Below are 16,524 nucleotides of genomic sequence, written 5' to 3' on the forward strand. Positions count from 1 at the left end.
ACTCCGCGCTGGTCCGGTCCTGCAGGGACCAAACCAGGAAAGCCAAGGCTGCAACTGAACTCCAACTAGCTTCAGGCATCAAGGACAACAAAAGGTCCTTCTTCCAATATGTGGGGAGCCGGAGGAAAAGCAAGGGCAATGCTGGACCCCTGCTAAACCAGATGGGGCAACTGACAACTGACGCCCAGGAAAAAGCCAACCTATTAAATAGGTACTTTGCGTCAGTCTTTCATCAGTCACACGGGATGCCCATGCCTGCTATGGGACAGGGAAATCTGGGTGAGGGGGATCCCCTACCCTCCATCAATGCTGACCTCGTGAAGGAACACCTTGAGAAGCTGGATACCTTCAAGTCAGCTGGCCCTGACAACCTGCACCCCAGGGTACTCAAGGAGCTGGCGAGCGTCATAGCCCAGCCCCTGGCACGGATCTTTGAAAACTCCTGGCGCTCTGGTGTAGTGCCCAAAGACTGGAAGAACAGCAATGTGGTGCCGATCTTCAAGAAAGGGAGGAGAGTGGATCCGGCTAACTACAGGCCCATTAGCCTGACTTCTATCCTGGGGAAGATCTTAGAAAAGTTTATTAAGGAGGCCATCCTTGAGGGACTGGCCCAGGCTAACATTCTAAGGGACAGCCAGCACGGGTTTGTTGCGGGTAGGTCTTGTTTGACCAATCTCATTTCCTTCTATGACCAGGTGACCTATCACCTGGACAAAGGAGAAGAGATTGATGTCATATATCTTGACTTCAAAAAAGCTTTTGATCTGGTATCCCATGATCACCTCTTGGCCAAACTGCCCAGTTGTGGCTTTGGCTCCACCATGATCGGCTGGCTGGGAAATTGGCTTTGTGGTCGGACCCAGAGGGTTGTGATTGATGGCAGTCACTCATCATGGTGCCCTGTGACCAGTGGGGTCCCTCAAGGCTCTGTCCTGGGACCCATACTGTTCAACATCTTCATTAATGATGTGGACATTGGAGTCAGGAGTGGACTGGCCAAGTTCGCCGATGACACCAAACTTTGGGGCAAAGCATCCACGCCAGAAGATAGGCGGGTGATCCAGGCTGACCTGGACAAGCTCAGCAAATGGGCAGACGAGAACCTCATGGTGTTTAACACCGAAAAATGCAAGGTTCTCCACCTTGGGAGGAAAAACCTGCAGCACCCTTATAGGCTCGGCAGTGCTACGTTGGTTAGCACTACAGAAGAAAAAGACTTGGGGGTCATCATTGACCACAAGATGAACATGAGCCTGCAATGCAATGCTGTGGCTAGTAAAGCGACCAAAATGCTGGCGTGCATCCATAGATGCTTCTCGAGCAAATCCAGGGACGTCATTCTCCCCTTGTACTCGGCCTTGGTGAGGCCGCAGCTGGAGTACTGCGTCCAGTTTTGGGCTCCACAATTCAAAAAGGACGTGGAGAAGCTTGAGAGAGTCCAGAGGAGAGCCACGTGCATGATCAGAGGTCAGGAAAACAGATCTTACGATGACAGGCTGAGAGCCATGGGACTCTTTAGCCTGGAAAAGTGCAGGCTTGGGGGTGATCTGATGGCCACCTATAAGTTTATCAGGGGTGACCACCAGGATCTGGGGGAACATCTGTTCACCAGAGCGCCCCAAGGGATGACGAGGTCGAACGGTCACAAACTCCTGCAAGACCGTTTCAGGCTGGACATAAGGAAGAATTTCTTTACTGTCCGAGCCCCCAGGTCTGGAACAGTCTGCCAGCGGAGGTGGTTCAAGCACCTACACTGAACACCTTCAAGAGTAAATTGGATGCTTATCTTGCTGGGATCCTATGACCCCAGCTGACTTCCTGCCCTTTGGGCAGGGGGCTGGACTTGATGATCTCCCGAGGTCCCTTCCAGCCCTAATGTCTATGAAATCTATGAACTTGGCCAGTCCACTCCTGACTCCAGTGTCCACATCGTTAATGAAGATGTTGAACAGTATGGGTCCCAGGACAGAGCCTTGAGGGACCCCACTGGTCACAGGGCACCATGATGAGTGACTGCCATCAATCACAACCCTCTGGGTCCGACCACAAAGCCAATTACCCAGCCAGCGGATCGTGGTGGAGCCAAACCCACAACTGGGCAGTTTGGCCAAGAGGTAATCATGGGATACCAGATCAAAAGCTTTTTTGAAGTCAAGATATATGACATCAATCTCTTCTCCCTTGTCCAGGTGATAGGTCACCTGGTCATAGAAGGAAATGAGATTGGTCAAACAAGACCTACCCGCAACAAACCCGTGCTGGCTGTCCCTTAGAATGTTAGCCTGGGCCAGTCCCTCAAGGATGGCCTCCTTAATAAACTTTTCTAAGATCTTCCCCAGGATAGAAGTCAGGCTAATGGGCCTGTAGTTAGCTGGATCCACTCTCCTCCCTTTCTTGAAGATCGGCACCACATTGGCCTTCTTCCAATCTTTGGGCACTACACCAGAGCGCCAGGAGTTTTCAAAGATCCGTGCCAGGGGCTGGGCTATGACGCTCGCCAGCTCCTTGAGTACCCTGGGGTGCAGATTGTCAGGGCCGGCTGACTTGAAGGTATCCAGCTTCTCAAGGTGTTCCTTCACGAGGTCAGCATTGATGGAGGGTAGGGGATCCCCCTCACCCAGATTTCCCTGTCCCATAGCAGGCATGGGCATCCCATGTGACTGATGAAAGACTGACGCAAAGTACCTATTTAATAGGTTGGCTTTTTCCTGGGCGTCAGTTGTCAGTTGCCCCATCTGGTTTAGCAGGGGTCCAGCATTGCCCTTGCTTTTCCTCCGGCTCCCCACATATTGGAAGAAGGACTTTTTGTTGTCCTTGATGCCTGAAGCTAGTTGGAGTTCAGTTGCAGCCTTGGCTTTCCTGGTTTGGTCCCTGCAGGACCGGACCAGCGCGGAGTAATCCTCCTTGGAGGTGAATCCCATCCTCCATCCTTTGTAGGCTTTCCTTTTTAGCCACAGTAGGTCCGCTAGGTCTCTGGAGAGCCAGGGGGGCTGCTGTGCCTTCTTGCTGCCTTTCCTCCGTGTTGGAATAGATTTAGCTTGTGCACTGAGGATCGCTTCCTTGAGAAGCAACCACTCTTCTTGAACTCCCAATCCCTGGGGTCATGGTCCCTGAGGGCCTGACTGACTAGCCTCTTGAGCTTGTCAAAGTCAGCTTTTCTGAAGTCAAGGACTTCTGTGTTGCTGACTGACTTGCCAGCTTTACGGCGGATGGTGAAGGTGATCAGCTCGTGGTCGCTGTCACCCAACTTCCCATCAATCACTAGGTTGCCGATTAGGTCATCCCCCGTAGCCAGTACCAGGTCAAGCAGCACTTTGCCTCTCGTTGGCCCATAGACTTCTTGAGTCAGGTAGAGGTCATCCACGCACGATAGGAAGCTTTGCTTTGTAGTTCTGATGGCTCAGAAAATACACGAGAGCCAAGGATTTTTGTGGGTGATATGTTTTACTGGATAAAAGATTCAGTTAGTTCAATAAAAGATATACCCACAAAAATCCTTGCAACATCACTGTAATTTATTTCACGCTACACTTCTTATACATATTTTTTATCTAAACTCCATGGTACTCTGTGCATGATAAATATCTGATATGGTGTGCTTAAACTGAGAGATCAATGAAAACCACCATAATGTATCACTCTTGAAAAATCTGTTACTGTACTAACTTATCTGCAGTCCTACATTCAAGAAACCATATTTTACAATGTATTTTATTGTTACTTGATATGCCATGCAGCAGAGAACAAATTTTAAAACCTGAACAGCTTACTAACAAGAGGTATTTTTTCCTGATTAATTCACGTAGATCTAATCTATGATCTAATCTGGCCTTCTATGATCAGGTCACTAAATCCTTGGACACTGAAAGATTGTGGGACCTAAACCTGTTCAGCCTTCACAAGAGAAGGCTGAGGGGGGACCTGGTGACTGTCTATAAACTCATTAGGGGGGACCAGAAGGGTTTAGGGGAGACACTGTTTCCCCTAGTGCCCCCTGGCATGACAAGGAAGAATGGACACAAGTTATTAGAGAGTAGATTTAGATCAGACATCCGCAAGAACTACTTCACAGTTAGGGTGGCTAGGAGCTGGAACCAACTTCCTAGGGAAGTGGTGCTGGCTCCTACCCTGGGGATCTTTAAGAAGAGGCTTGATGACTACCTGGCTTGACTGATTTGAGCCCAGTCTTTTCTCCTGCCCAGGTGGTGGGGTCGGACTTGAAGATCTACAAGATCCCTTCCGACCCAACTTCTATGATTCTATTATTACAAGTACTAAACTTAATGTGCTGTAAGTATGGCTCATTAATGAACATGTAGATGTGCCCAGTTAGGGTTAAACTTAAAACCAAATGAGTTAAGGTTGGTAGCACTGAAGAACTTTATATGTTCTGTCACAGATTACTCAAATTTCCCCTAGTAGTTAAAATTCACTGAAATCTTGTGCAAGAACTACTGTTTTTATAAGATTCAGTAGTAATGTTTCCTCTTGTTATTGTTTGTAGCTGCAAGTTCTCCATCAGAAACTGCAATTCTGCTATGTTGTAACACAGTGCAAACACCTATGATTTTGATTAAGCCATATTAGTGTTTTCAGAGCCAGACAAAAGTTTAAACCTATTTTTAAATAAACACTTTTTCTGAAAACCAAAGCAGAAAATCTTTTCTGTACTGCCAGTATTGTAATCAGTAGTCTGTAGAACTACAACATGAAGTACTCCAGCAAAGTCTTGTAAGTTAGTATGCTTGAGCACTGCTTGCTTTTCAATGTAAGCTAGTCACAGGTAAGATTGTTGCCTGCCATAATTTGTTAGGATGTCACATGCCCTCACGTGCAGTACTCTCCTACCCCAGGAAAGTGCTAAGAGAGGCACTGTCTGCAGGAATACATGCACATATTGGGACCCTCCCCTAGGTTACAGAATAGTCAAATTAAGTCCTAAAACTGCTCAATATTTAGCTTGAAATAGGCATATCAATTTTACTGTCTATGCCTTAACTTGATTTATTAGGCCATGACACAGTTCCTTATAGTTTTGACATGAGGGGAATGGGAGAAGGAAAGAGTCACACCCTTGTCATGTGACTATCAGTTTGGTATTTGAGTCTTCAGACTAATATAAGTGGTTTGGAGGATAGAAATATGGTGCTGGGAACCAGAACAAGACCTCTTACTTCTACACTTGCCTTATTTCCCATTTGAATTTGTCTAGCTTTAACTTCCAGCCATTGGTTCCAGCTATGCCTTTATCTGCTAAACAAAAGGGCTCTTGGCACCTGGTATTGATTATGATGGAAAAATACCCTCACAGCAAAACAAGTCACTGTTATCATCTTCTTTGTTGGCATAAGGTAGGGTAGGGTGGTGCCTTATAGACTAATTTGTTTAAAGCAGCATAATGCCACCAGAGAGCCACCACAGCATCATGCCTCTCTAAACAAGTTAGTCTCCAAGGTGCCACCCTGCTCTGCCTTCTGCCAGATTTCAGACTAACATAGCTAACTAAGTCTATCTTCTGTTTGACAAGATAAATAGATTAGGTTCCTTAAACTTCTTACTGACATTTTTTCCAGACTTCAATTAATGGTTGAATTCTTTTTAGCAACTTCCATTTTTCCATATCCTTTTTAAAACTGGTAGACACCAGAAATGGATGCTGTATTCTAGTATCAGTCACGCTAATGCTCTCTGCAGCAGTCAAATTCCCTTCCTACTGACTACTTCCCTGCTTATACATCCAAGGATCACATGGTAGTCCTTTTCACCAGTATCATGCGCTGGAAACTTGTATTCAGTTACTTGCCTACTGTGATCCTTTGAGAGTCACAGCTTCTGTAGCTGTGGCCTGCATTTTTCTTCCTGTGATGTATGACCTTGCCTTTGCGTGTATTTAAAACATACTTTGTTTGGATGGACCCAGCTTACCAAGTCATCTTGATGAGGGCTGTCCAGCTGGCAGCCTGTGGGCCACATGTGGCCAGCAAGGGGTTACTCCCCAGCTCCCAGTCTCTCACCCAGCTGCTGCTCCCCCTATTGCTCTGGCTGCAGCAGCTGCCTGCTTTCTGCACCTGCACCTTTCATGGGGAAACTGAATAACCCAGGCCCTGCACCCTATAGATGGGATTAGCTTTGATTGCTTTAGATGGTATATCTTGTGGGGGGGGGTCAACTATACTACAAAAGCCAACATGAAGGGGCTGGGAGGCTTACACTACCCTCAATATTGACAGGGGTAGCTAAAATTTGCATGACCTCTCCCCTAAGACACAAGGTTGGGCTTGGCTCCCAAGCTTGCTATGGCAAGGGGAACTCTGGAACTTCTTGTAGAAGTGGTATAGATCCCTCTTTGTCCCTCTGTGGAGTGAGCTGGGTTCCACTGGACATGGACTTGGGCCCTACACCCAAGCAGAAAAAACAAGTTCCATTTGGGTGTAGGGCCCAAGGCTACTCCTGAGAGTGCCAAACACACATCTTACTCCTTTCTTTCCTAGTTTACCAGTTTAAATGTGGTACAGATCTTTTAGAGAGAAAATGAGGAGTAATTATTTTTTTCTTCCCTTTATTTTTCATAACTGAAAGACTTTCCCTCATTGTTCTCAATGGGACTGAAACCACAGTTGCCCTCTGGGAAGATAGTGAACCTCACTCCCTTGAGAGTTTATTAGTGCATGCTTAGTGCTTTAAGTGGGCTGTATTACATCTATTTTGAGGTGCAGTGTATTCAAATTGGGCATACCATTTTTCACTGCTGCACTACCTAGTACAGTTCTTATGAAGTATTGACAAGCCTGCAGTCCAAGAGAGAGCTGTGTGTTTGAGAGAGAGAGAGAGAAACCTCTCATACTAGTCACCAATTAAGAGAGGTTGCGCTATACATCCCCTTAAAAACAGTGGGAAATAGCAGCCATTTTGAAAAAGGACAGTTCTTGATGGAAAGCTGTGTAATAATCATGTGTATTCTTCAGTCTTTACAAAAGAACAACTTTTATTTATGAAAAATGGGAGGGAGAATATGCCAAGTTACAAAACACATCTTCTCATGCAGCCTACATAAAACATGTCATAGAACTGAACTGTAACTATTTGGTAAGTTTGAAAAGTTGGTATTATTTTACTACAAATATTACTGTGGGCAAAAAAAGTATGAGAGAAGCTAATATATATTCTTAAAGGAGCAATATTTAATTAATTTTCATTCCTCAACTAATTAACAGAGCAGTCTGTCAGTTCTCAGAAACTTTATTCTATATTCAAAAAAGTAACTGCTGTAATTTTGGGGAGGACACACTGCATTTTTCATACTTAAGAGACTGAATCCCTAATTTAAATGCAGAACTCAGCTCACTCTTACTACTGCCGCTTCCATAATAATATCCCTATATCACCGGGGGAACAAGCTGCATGAAACTAAATGGAGAACACAAGGGTGTTATATATTTCAAAGTAACCTGGATGTCAGGGACAAACACAGATGCTGTAAACAGTAACAAACCAAGCTCTGCATCAAAGACAACCCTGAATTAATCTCTTCAGATTGCAGCCAAATAGTGCTACTCAAACAGCTTCTCCAGTTATTTGAAGAACTATGTTAAGCACAGTCCTCTAACAAACTCCTAAGAGTGGGCAGCATCTAACCAGTGGGCTAAAAATAATTAGTTATATTCAACAGCAAGGCAGTTGTGTGCTGCCCAGATGACCACTGTGTAGCATACTTGGCATTAGGGGAGGCAATTAAATAGGATATGTACTGGACATTTTCCACAAATTGCTGGTGATTTTCGTGTTAAATTATAAACGCCCCCCCTTAGGAAAAGGGGAAGTCGGCTATGGTGAGGACTGATTTAGCAGGATGTATTCAAACCCTCTGCAGAGAGAAGTGTGTAAGGAAGCATGAATGGGAAGCAGTGAATTAGGACTGGGAAGTCCCTTTTCTCTATAGGCACATGCAGGGAGCACTTATCTTGGCTGAAAGGTCACCCTGGCACGTCGGGTGAGGGAATATTAATAACTTTTCTAAACAGAGACTTCTCCAGGGCTGGTGTCTCATCCAGACCACAAACAATGTTGCACTCAGTGCAGATGGGCAACTTCTGCATTCTGGAGCTCCCTAGGCAGGAAGGTTCAGAAAATTATTTTGGCTTAAGTACAGAAGGCACCCCAAAAAAAACACAGGATCCGGAAGGCAGAAAGAGAAGTCCCAGGGACACTGATTTTCTCCATGTCAGTCAGAGAATCCGACCTAGTCTGTGTTACAGCTGTGTTAGAGTGAGCAGGGGAGAAGGATATGGCTGGCAGTTTCACACTTTAATTTGAGTCCTTGTCTGCTTCAGAAGTTCTGGCAGGAGACAGCAGTCTCCAGAGAATATATGCACACTGCTTGGGCTTGGGCTTCTAGCAGCTCTACACAGCTCCAGTTCATCAGCTGTTCCAGTGGGGTGCAAAGGGCACCCTAAATAGGCACAGATATTGAAGGGGCCACTGCAGTTGGGGAAAGGCACAGACATGACTGTACAATAAACATGCTTTCACTCAGCGGCCCAGCAGTGGCAGAAACCTTCCTTTATTCAAAGAAATGGCATTGGTTTTGCTGGCAGAAAGAAAGGGCAGAAGAAAAGATTTTCATACCCTGACACAGAACCAGATACAGCTTTTGGAGAGAGTCTCCTGCCAGGAGCCATTCCAAAGTGGGTACGCTGGTGCACTTGCACTCTACTTTGACTCCTACTCCAACCAAAGTTTAAAACCAGCTGCCTGGAAGTGGCAACAGCATTTCTAGCCAGGCAGTGCTGAGAGAGCCAATTGTCTTTATGGGTCATTACTCATTATAATCTACCTGACCCCCTAACAACCCACTTTTCTTTGTAATGGTCCTGATGTTCCACTAATCAAGCTAACCTTTGTTGTACAGTTCTGCTGTTTGTTAGGTGCTCCTGGTAATGAAGCTCCTATATTTCAGGGCTCTGTGGATTAACTCATTCCAATTAAGATATATTTGTTTTTGCTTCAATCTTAAACTGAATAATCCAGCTCTAGGCTCCTAGCATATTAATAAAGCTTCTAGTTTATTTATAACTGGAAAAAAATAGGTGTTGTTTCATATGTGATGATACACTTTACCATCTACACCCCCCTTTTCAAAATCCTAGACCTGCTCTTAATTCTGCTGCCCATGGCAGTTTGAGTGTGAGTGCACTGATAGCTTTGCCAACAGAACTTGAATTCTGCCAGCAAAACTACACAGCGCAGATTGAGTCTAAACCTGATACAGACAAAGGTAAGAACAGCAGCAGGCAGGCTGCTGCCTAACTGCAGTCAGGGTGGAAGTGGAGAGGCAAAAGAGACAGTGGAGGCACATTTTCCCTGAAGCAGGACTAGGGGTTACTGATAATAGTAAAGAGACAGAAGCAGCCTCCTGCAATGTGAAGGACAAGACCCTGAAGAGACATCCAGTTACAGAAGGACACAAGGATGAGGGGCTGGAGGTCTCCACATCAGGGTAGGCTATGCAGTTTGTCCTGCTGCTGGCTTTGTGCAAGAGGCTTTGACTCATCAAGGCAGCTTTGGGCCAGGGGATTTCCAGGGGTCTGAAATCCCCTGGGATGTCAGTCTAGACAGGGTGTTCTTCCCTTTGACCTAGCTGGGGGGCCTCAACTTCCTCTTTCTGCAGGGAGCTCCCTAGGCCAGCGCAAGTTATTTTTAGACTTGGGGACAATTGCGAATGAACCATGTGCTGAGGGTTTGAGGAGTTGAAGAGCTCTTGATACTAGCCTCAATAATGTCTCCCCTCTAACTGCACACGTCCCAGGGAAGAACGGTCATGCCAGATATCCTTCCTAGGAAAGCTGCTTTGGCTGAACTTAGTAGTGAACCTTGCTCCTTCAGAACTTTGCAGAAGAATCCCAGTCACTAAATCCTCTGAAAAGTGCTATAGCTGAAGTCGCAGATTAACTTTCTCCCTATCCATCTGACCCCCAACACAGACCTGCTTAGTGAAAGCAGCTCCCTGGACTGTCCCAGGAGAATCCCACCCTGAACAAATAATAAGTATGTTGTTGTCTATAATACATATTCAATCAATAGTCTACAAAATGACAAACAATATTTCAGCAGTGTGATTTCTCAGCTGTGTAATCTTCTCTTTGCCTCTGCAAAAGCAGCAAATTCAAGGACCATCTCACCTGCTTCTGGCTTCCCTTGACTAGGTCTCCAGGGTTAGTGCAAGAATGGAGGAAGCAGCATAACCAGGAAGGATGGCAGGGGTACACTGGAACCACAGCAGGTGGGATAGGAATGGTGTCTGTCTAGGATGTGAGGAACACTTTTCTTCTGAGAACAAATGTAGGGATTTCAATAATATGAGGAAATATGGTCAAGGAGGCCTGAACTTTATGGTAACCTGGGTAACCATGTGATTCAGAATCCACCCTGGCCACTTGGATGTTGTCATTATCTCAGCCTGCATTCAGGTGGAAGCCGCTTACTGGGCCCATTGTAAATGCTGTGGATGGCAGCAGTTAGGCTGCTTGATTGCATCACACAGATTCCCATAACAGCAGACAGATGCTGGGCCTTGGGAGTTATACTCTGATTTCCAGACAGCTTTTTGAAAGAGTCTCCTGCAAGGACTGATTTTGGGAACACAAAGCAGCAACATACTTAATACACACAAGCACTTTCCTGAACATTCAATCTTCACACAGGATGAAACAGAAATAGCAGCTGATACTGTTACATGCTGATTCATTGGCATTATTTTGCTTGATGGTTGGATCCCAGGGGAACCCTGACTTAGTAATACTATAGATAGGTTAGATAAGGAGATGATAGAGATGGATCCTCATTAACGGGTGGTTCCTAGTAAAGGTGCATGACTCCCTTCCCGGGCAATGTAGAAATATTTTCCTTCCCTCCCCATTTCCAGCAAGCATAGGCTATTTCAGAACAACATTGAGCCCAGAAGTCTATGGAACACTCATCAGCCTGGCCTCATTTGGCTATTTTTCCCCTTTTCATTCCTGGGCCACTGAAGAAGGGGGATGAACAGCTTTCCTTCTGTGTGTGTGTGTTTTTGCAAGGCCAGAGTGAGGAGCTGCTGCTGTGGTTGCTTAGCTTGGTTCTTGCCGTGCTGCTATTTATACCTCTGACTCCTGCTTAGTGGAGCTGGCTGAGTTCTGAGCTCTCTCCTAGGCTAGAGGCTTCTAGCAATGTCATGTGACAGAGGTGGTGGGGGTAGATGGCAGAGCCCCAGGGATAGAGGCATAAATTACCTTCATTAGTGGGCAGAAGTCCCTCAGACCAGAAAACCATTTTTAAACCTTATGTTCCTTTTTTGCTCCTCCATAAAAAAAAATAACGAGATTTTCTCTAGGACTCCTGTCATTTTACAAATATTAATTAATTTATTTTCATAGATTCTCAGCCCTCTACAGACCCACGGGTGAAAAGCACTATCTTCACATACAAAAATGGGAAAAGGAGACACTCACAGAAGAGAGACTCACCCAAGGTTACAAGAGTGAGTGATTTCCAGGCTTGGCTTATGACTGAATTCCTGGCTTCCTGTCCTGTGCTCAGACCACTAGACCAGACAGTTAAAAATTGCAGCCTGTATTTGCCCTGGTACAGACACCCTTTTTAGGGAACTGAATAAATTTCACCTGGATTTTCAAAGATTTTCAGCATTTGCAGTTCTCACTGTTACCAATTAAAGTTGTGGTCTGCAGCTCTGGAAATCAGGCTAACTGTTATTTAATTGTCTAAATCTGGAGGCACGTGCCTTATTTGGGGCTCGTAGCTTAATAAGCTCTTTTTGTACTTGGTGGGGTGCATTCTCCCACATACTGTGTTTTCTATTTTTTTTCACACCATCCTCAACATGTTATCAAGTCTGTGGCTCCAAGGGGCAAAAAAGACGGTGTCACCAACGTTATGGGGGCACTTTTTCCAAGGAACAGCCGCCTCGGGTATGATCTCATGGAGGCACAGCCACTCACAGGCTGTCATTAAGTACAACCTCTCTGAGGCTCTCCTGCTCCAGGGCTCATCCCTCCAGGACACACTGCTCTGAAGCTGTCTGCTCCACAGGCCAACGAAGGACCCCTACTCAGAGGCTTCCCAGGCATCTCCAAAGCAGGATGGCTGGAATTCGAAGCAGCAGGTGATTCAGCCTGTCTACAAATGCGCAGGCTCCTTTTCCAAGATGCACAGACAAGGTGTATAGCATTCTCCATGAGCCACCAACAGCAGTGCTCCCAGCACTCTCCTCATTCCTTACACCCACCCCTGCAGTCATACACCGGCCTCAGTGACAGCTTCTATTTGAAAGCTCCGGCAGCCTGTGCTGCTAATGGCAGAGCCCTCTGTCTCCCTGGAGTCCCTGTGCAGACGTAGGTGAACGTCACTGCCTGCTCTAATTTTATCCACGTTTGATGGAGGAGACTAACTGAGCAGCAGGGAGGCAGCTATTTTGGTTTTCTCTGTGGCACTGGGTTATATAAAGCATTCTGCCATGACCTGCATTACTCTGGAGCTGCCTTACGCTCTCGCTCTGTCTCAGACGCAGCATTGTCAGTTGCTTAGATTTTCATACCCTGACCTCCTGGAGACTGAAGTGTGTACACACACGTGGATTCTGTGTGGCATAGGTGTGCTGTATATATGTGCACAGGTAGGCTTGGCAGCCGTCAATGTGTTGTGGGGAAAATATGACCGTTTTCAGAGGGCACCTGGGTCTGCTGCATTGTGTGTATGTGTTGAATTGTGTGTGTGTGTGGGGGGGGGGTGTAACATGCTGGTGGAGCAAGAATTCCTGTAACTCCATCATATACTACCCATATACTATGGGTGTTACCATGTATCCTATACAAGTATATGCATATATAATAGCTGTCTCCCACAGGTCATCAGTCATGTTTGAATTTAGGACCATTTAGCATCAGGACATTGACATTTACTATCACTTATGCTGAAGAAGTAACTCCAAGAACTGGTGGCAGTAGTATGCTTTTGTCCTCTGTGGGCATGTCCACACATGCATTTACTGTGGTCTATAGTATTTACTGTAGATCCTGGTCTAACAACTGCACAGTAAGCAGTTGTTAGACCAGCATCTACAGGTGCAGGCATTACAGCGCAGTAACACTGTGTGCGCACTAACTTGGGAGTACAGTTACTCCCAAGTCAGCCCACACAAAAAGGGTTACTGGACAGTAAAGCATCTACATGTGCCCTGCTGTGCAGTAACTACTCAGGAGTTACTGAATCATGCAGGTAGCAAATTTACTCCTGAGTCGGCATAAGCTGCCATAGTTACTGCGCAGTATGGGCACACATGCACCTGTACTGTGCCGTAATTTTCGGTTACTGCACAATAACGATGCATGTATAGGCACACCCTTTGTGGATTAGCCCCTAGAGAAAAGTTAGCTACATCTCTTACATGCATGTCACAGGTGCAGCTGTATATTCATATACACTGGGGTAGCACATGCTCAGGGAACTTGGGTCCTGCTCTTCAACTGCATTTGAGCATAGGAGCTGCTCAGGTTCCATCTCTGGCACAACCCAGGCCTGTTCCAGCCACAGTTCCAGTAATTTCCCTGGCAGAAGCATTTGTTCCTTCACAAGATATTTAAAGTCACATGAGACAACGCAAGGCTGACTCCTCTTAAAGAGGCAGCACATCTAGAGCTCCATCTTCCTGCTCCCCCACAGCTCAAATGGAAATTTTAAAAGAAGGCACTTGGGATATCATTCCTTTAAGTGAGAAAGAGGGAATATTGGAGTCAAAGATTCTGTAACAGACAATGGAGAGTAAGAACAGGACAGCAGAACAGAAAGGGAGGAAAAAGAGATGACCTGGAGACAGGAACAGAGTAGGCAGTCAGAGGACAGGGATATGACAAAGCAGAGTTGGGGAAAGTGTTGGGGGAAGGAGATGAGGAGACAGAGCATAGAAGGGAGGCCAGAAACAGGGAAGAGGAGCAGAGAGATGTGAGCCAAGTGGGGAGCAATCTTCTTGTGTGGGAAGACCCTAGTATACCCTGTTAAGTGCCCCGTGAAGACACCCAGCCCAGCTCCAGTAGGCCTTGCCCATATGACTCCCTAACAGAGGTTAATTCCTTCTCCTCAAAGCCAAAGTTACCAGGGGTGTTATGAACTCCATTCTACAGGGAACTGGCCTGCTAAGAGGCCTGGGAATGCATGGGAGTTATGTCAGTGGTGTTATAGGAGCCCAAGCAAGGGAAGGAGGTGCCTGTCTGCCTGCGTGAGGAGTCCTGAGTGTTTGGGGCTGCCTGAGATGGTAGCAATTTCATTCAGTGGTGGTGAAATGTGGGTGCGGTCTGTGGCACTTTCTTTTCTATAGCCTGATACACCCTTGTTTCCTGCTTCCTGCTCACAGGCTCCCCAGGCATCAGGCGTTTATACCAGTAGAGGGGTCAGGGTCTGGTTCCCTGAGCTACTGTAATTTCTGATGTTCCAGCTGAGGGCCTGTGGCAGAGTGCAGGCATTTCCTTGGGTGGATCTTGTAGGAATGGCAGCAAGTGCCAGACTGTGTCAGTGACCCCGTGTTGTGCTGCTAACCACAATGTGGTGCCCTCACCCAATGACTGTTTCCCAGCCATAAATAAGTGAATACATCACACAGGACTCTGACAACCCAGCTCCACTCCTGACTCCTTGTCTCTTGGGGACTGACCTCCTCTGGGACTAAACTGAGGTTCTTCTCTTGATCCTCTGTGTATCTCCTCCTAGTTGGGTTGTACTTTGGCGATATAAGAGTTTTGGAGAATGTCTTTTGTTTCTTGTGGTGCATTATGTTGAGGGGAGTTGAGGCCTGTTTAAAAACTAAAATAATCACAACAGATGTCAAAGCTTAATCTTAAATGGCCTTTCAGTAGTGACTCCTTCCCTCCCCTCCTCTTCAACAGCTGCCTCCTTTCATCTCAAACATACCTGCACTTGTCTCCGTGAAAAAGAGGGCAGCCTCCCTCTGGACAGGAGCAATCCTCTGGCCTGTCATCAGCATACCCTCACTTTATCACCTCTCTTTTAGCTGAGCTGCCTTTGCCCTCTCAAATCCCACTCAGGCCAGGCACTTTTCTGCGCCCTGCCACCTGCTCTGCTGCTTCACATATGATTTCAGCTGCTGTATTCTCCTTAGCACTTCATGGGGCTCACATCTCAGTTCAAGCTGTTCAGACCGTCTTCAACCTGATGTGCAATCAGAGCCCTGTATCCTGTCAGCCCACCTGCCTCCTGACATTTCCTTGCCACGTGCAGCACTCAGGTAGTAGGTGCGGTGAGACACACCCACTTCCTCAAGACTCATGTCTCTGGAACATAGTTTCAGTAGGCTCCACTGAAAGCACCTAGAGACTCCTCTGGGCAAGTGCATCCTCAGGGCCTCCCCCATGCTCCCCACTTTCTGTTTCACTTTACAGGCTTAATGTCCAACCTCAACACTATCTTCTAAACTCAGTCACAATAGTAATCTGATGCCTGGACACTCTTATCTTGCTCTAGACACTGTGTCTTGGCCCCCTTGTTTCCTCTCGCATCCTAACTTCTGCCTGCTCTGGCTGCCCTGCTTTCACCCCTCCCTGCTCTGTCATAGGGTGACTCTTTACTGGCATTATTCCAACCCTCCAGCATCTCCCCCCCAGATCCTTTGTCCACTTAAAAAGGCAGCTCACCTGTATCTTGATGCTGTCTTAGCTGACTTTGAGTGCAAGCTCCTGAGGGCAAGTTTTTATCCCTTTGTAAATCAACAGATGTGCAAGAATAATAGAGGAAAGGATGTGTATTGAGAGATCATGTGTATGTGCACGTATCAAAAAGGGAAGGCGGGTATGCGTGTGCGGAAGACAATGTGCGTCCACCAGAAGAAGGCTAGCGCGTGAGGCTGTTGCTTCAGGAAGAATTTGAACTATTTCACAACAGCTTGGGTGTTGGTGAGCAGCTCATTTCTGAATGATCTTGCTGCTTAAGGTGAGGAGGATAGAAAAAGCTAGTTGTAGAATGAATCACTGTATCTTAGACCAGGATGGACACTACAGAGGGGGCTGCAGCGGTATTATTCAGTGTGCCAGGGGGGTGCTCAAAACTCCCAAAACATCCACTGTCACAAAGAGCAGCCAAAGCCAAGGAAAGAACAAAGAATGAAAGGAGTTGCCAGAACTGAAAATGTTACAGATTCTAAATGAGCTTGGAAGGGAGAAGCTGTGAAATCACCTGCAAAGACAAGAGCACTCCGAGCAGCCAATCATTTATAAAAGTGCAAATACATTCAAATATTATGCAAAAGAGCAGGATAAGTCTCTATTAAAACCTACAGTTAAACCACAAATCTAGCACTCAAATTAAAATCTGTCATTGCTAAGTGATTCAGTTAAGACATCTGTCAGGCTGGGAGTCACAGAGGCAGTACAGATAAATGGGATTCCATTAGTTCAGGGCTACACACTGTGTTTACACAGTACCTATTATTACAATTTACATTTCAGTAGCATCTGGAACTGCACT

The sequence above is a fragment of the Crocodylus siamensis genome, chromosome 2, assembly GCF_052110815.1.
Source record: "Crocodylus siamensis isolate JL-2025a chromosome 2, ASM5211081v1, whole genome shotgun sequence".
NCBI lineage: Eukaryota > Metazoa > Chordata > Crocodylia > Crocodylidae > Crocodylus > Crocodylus siamensis.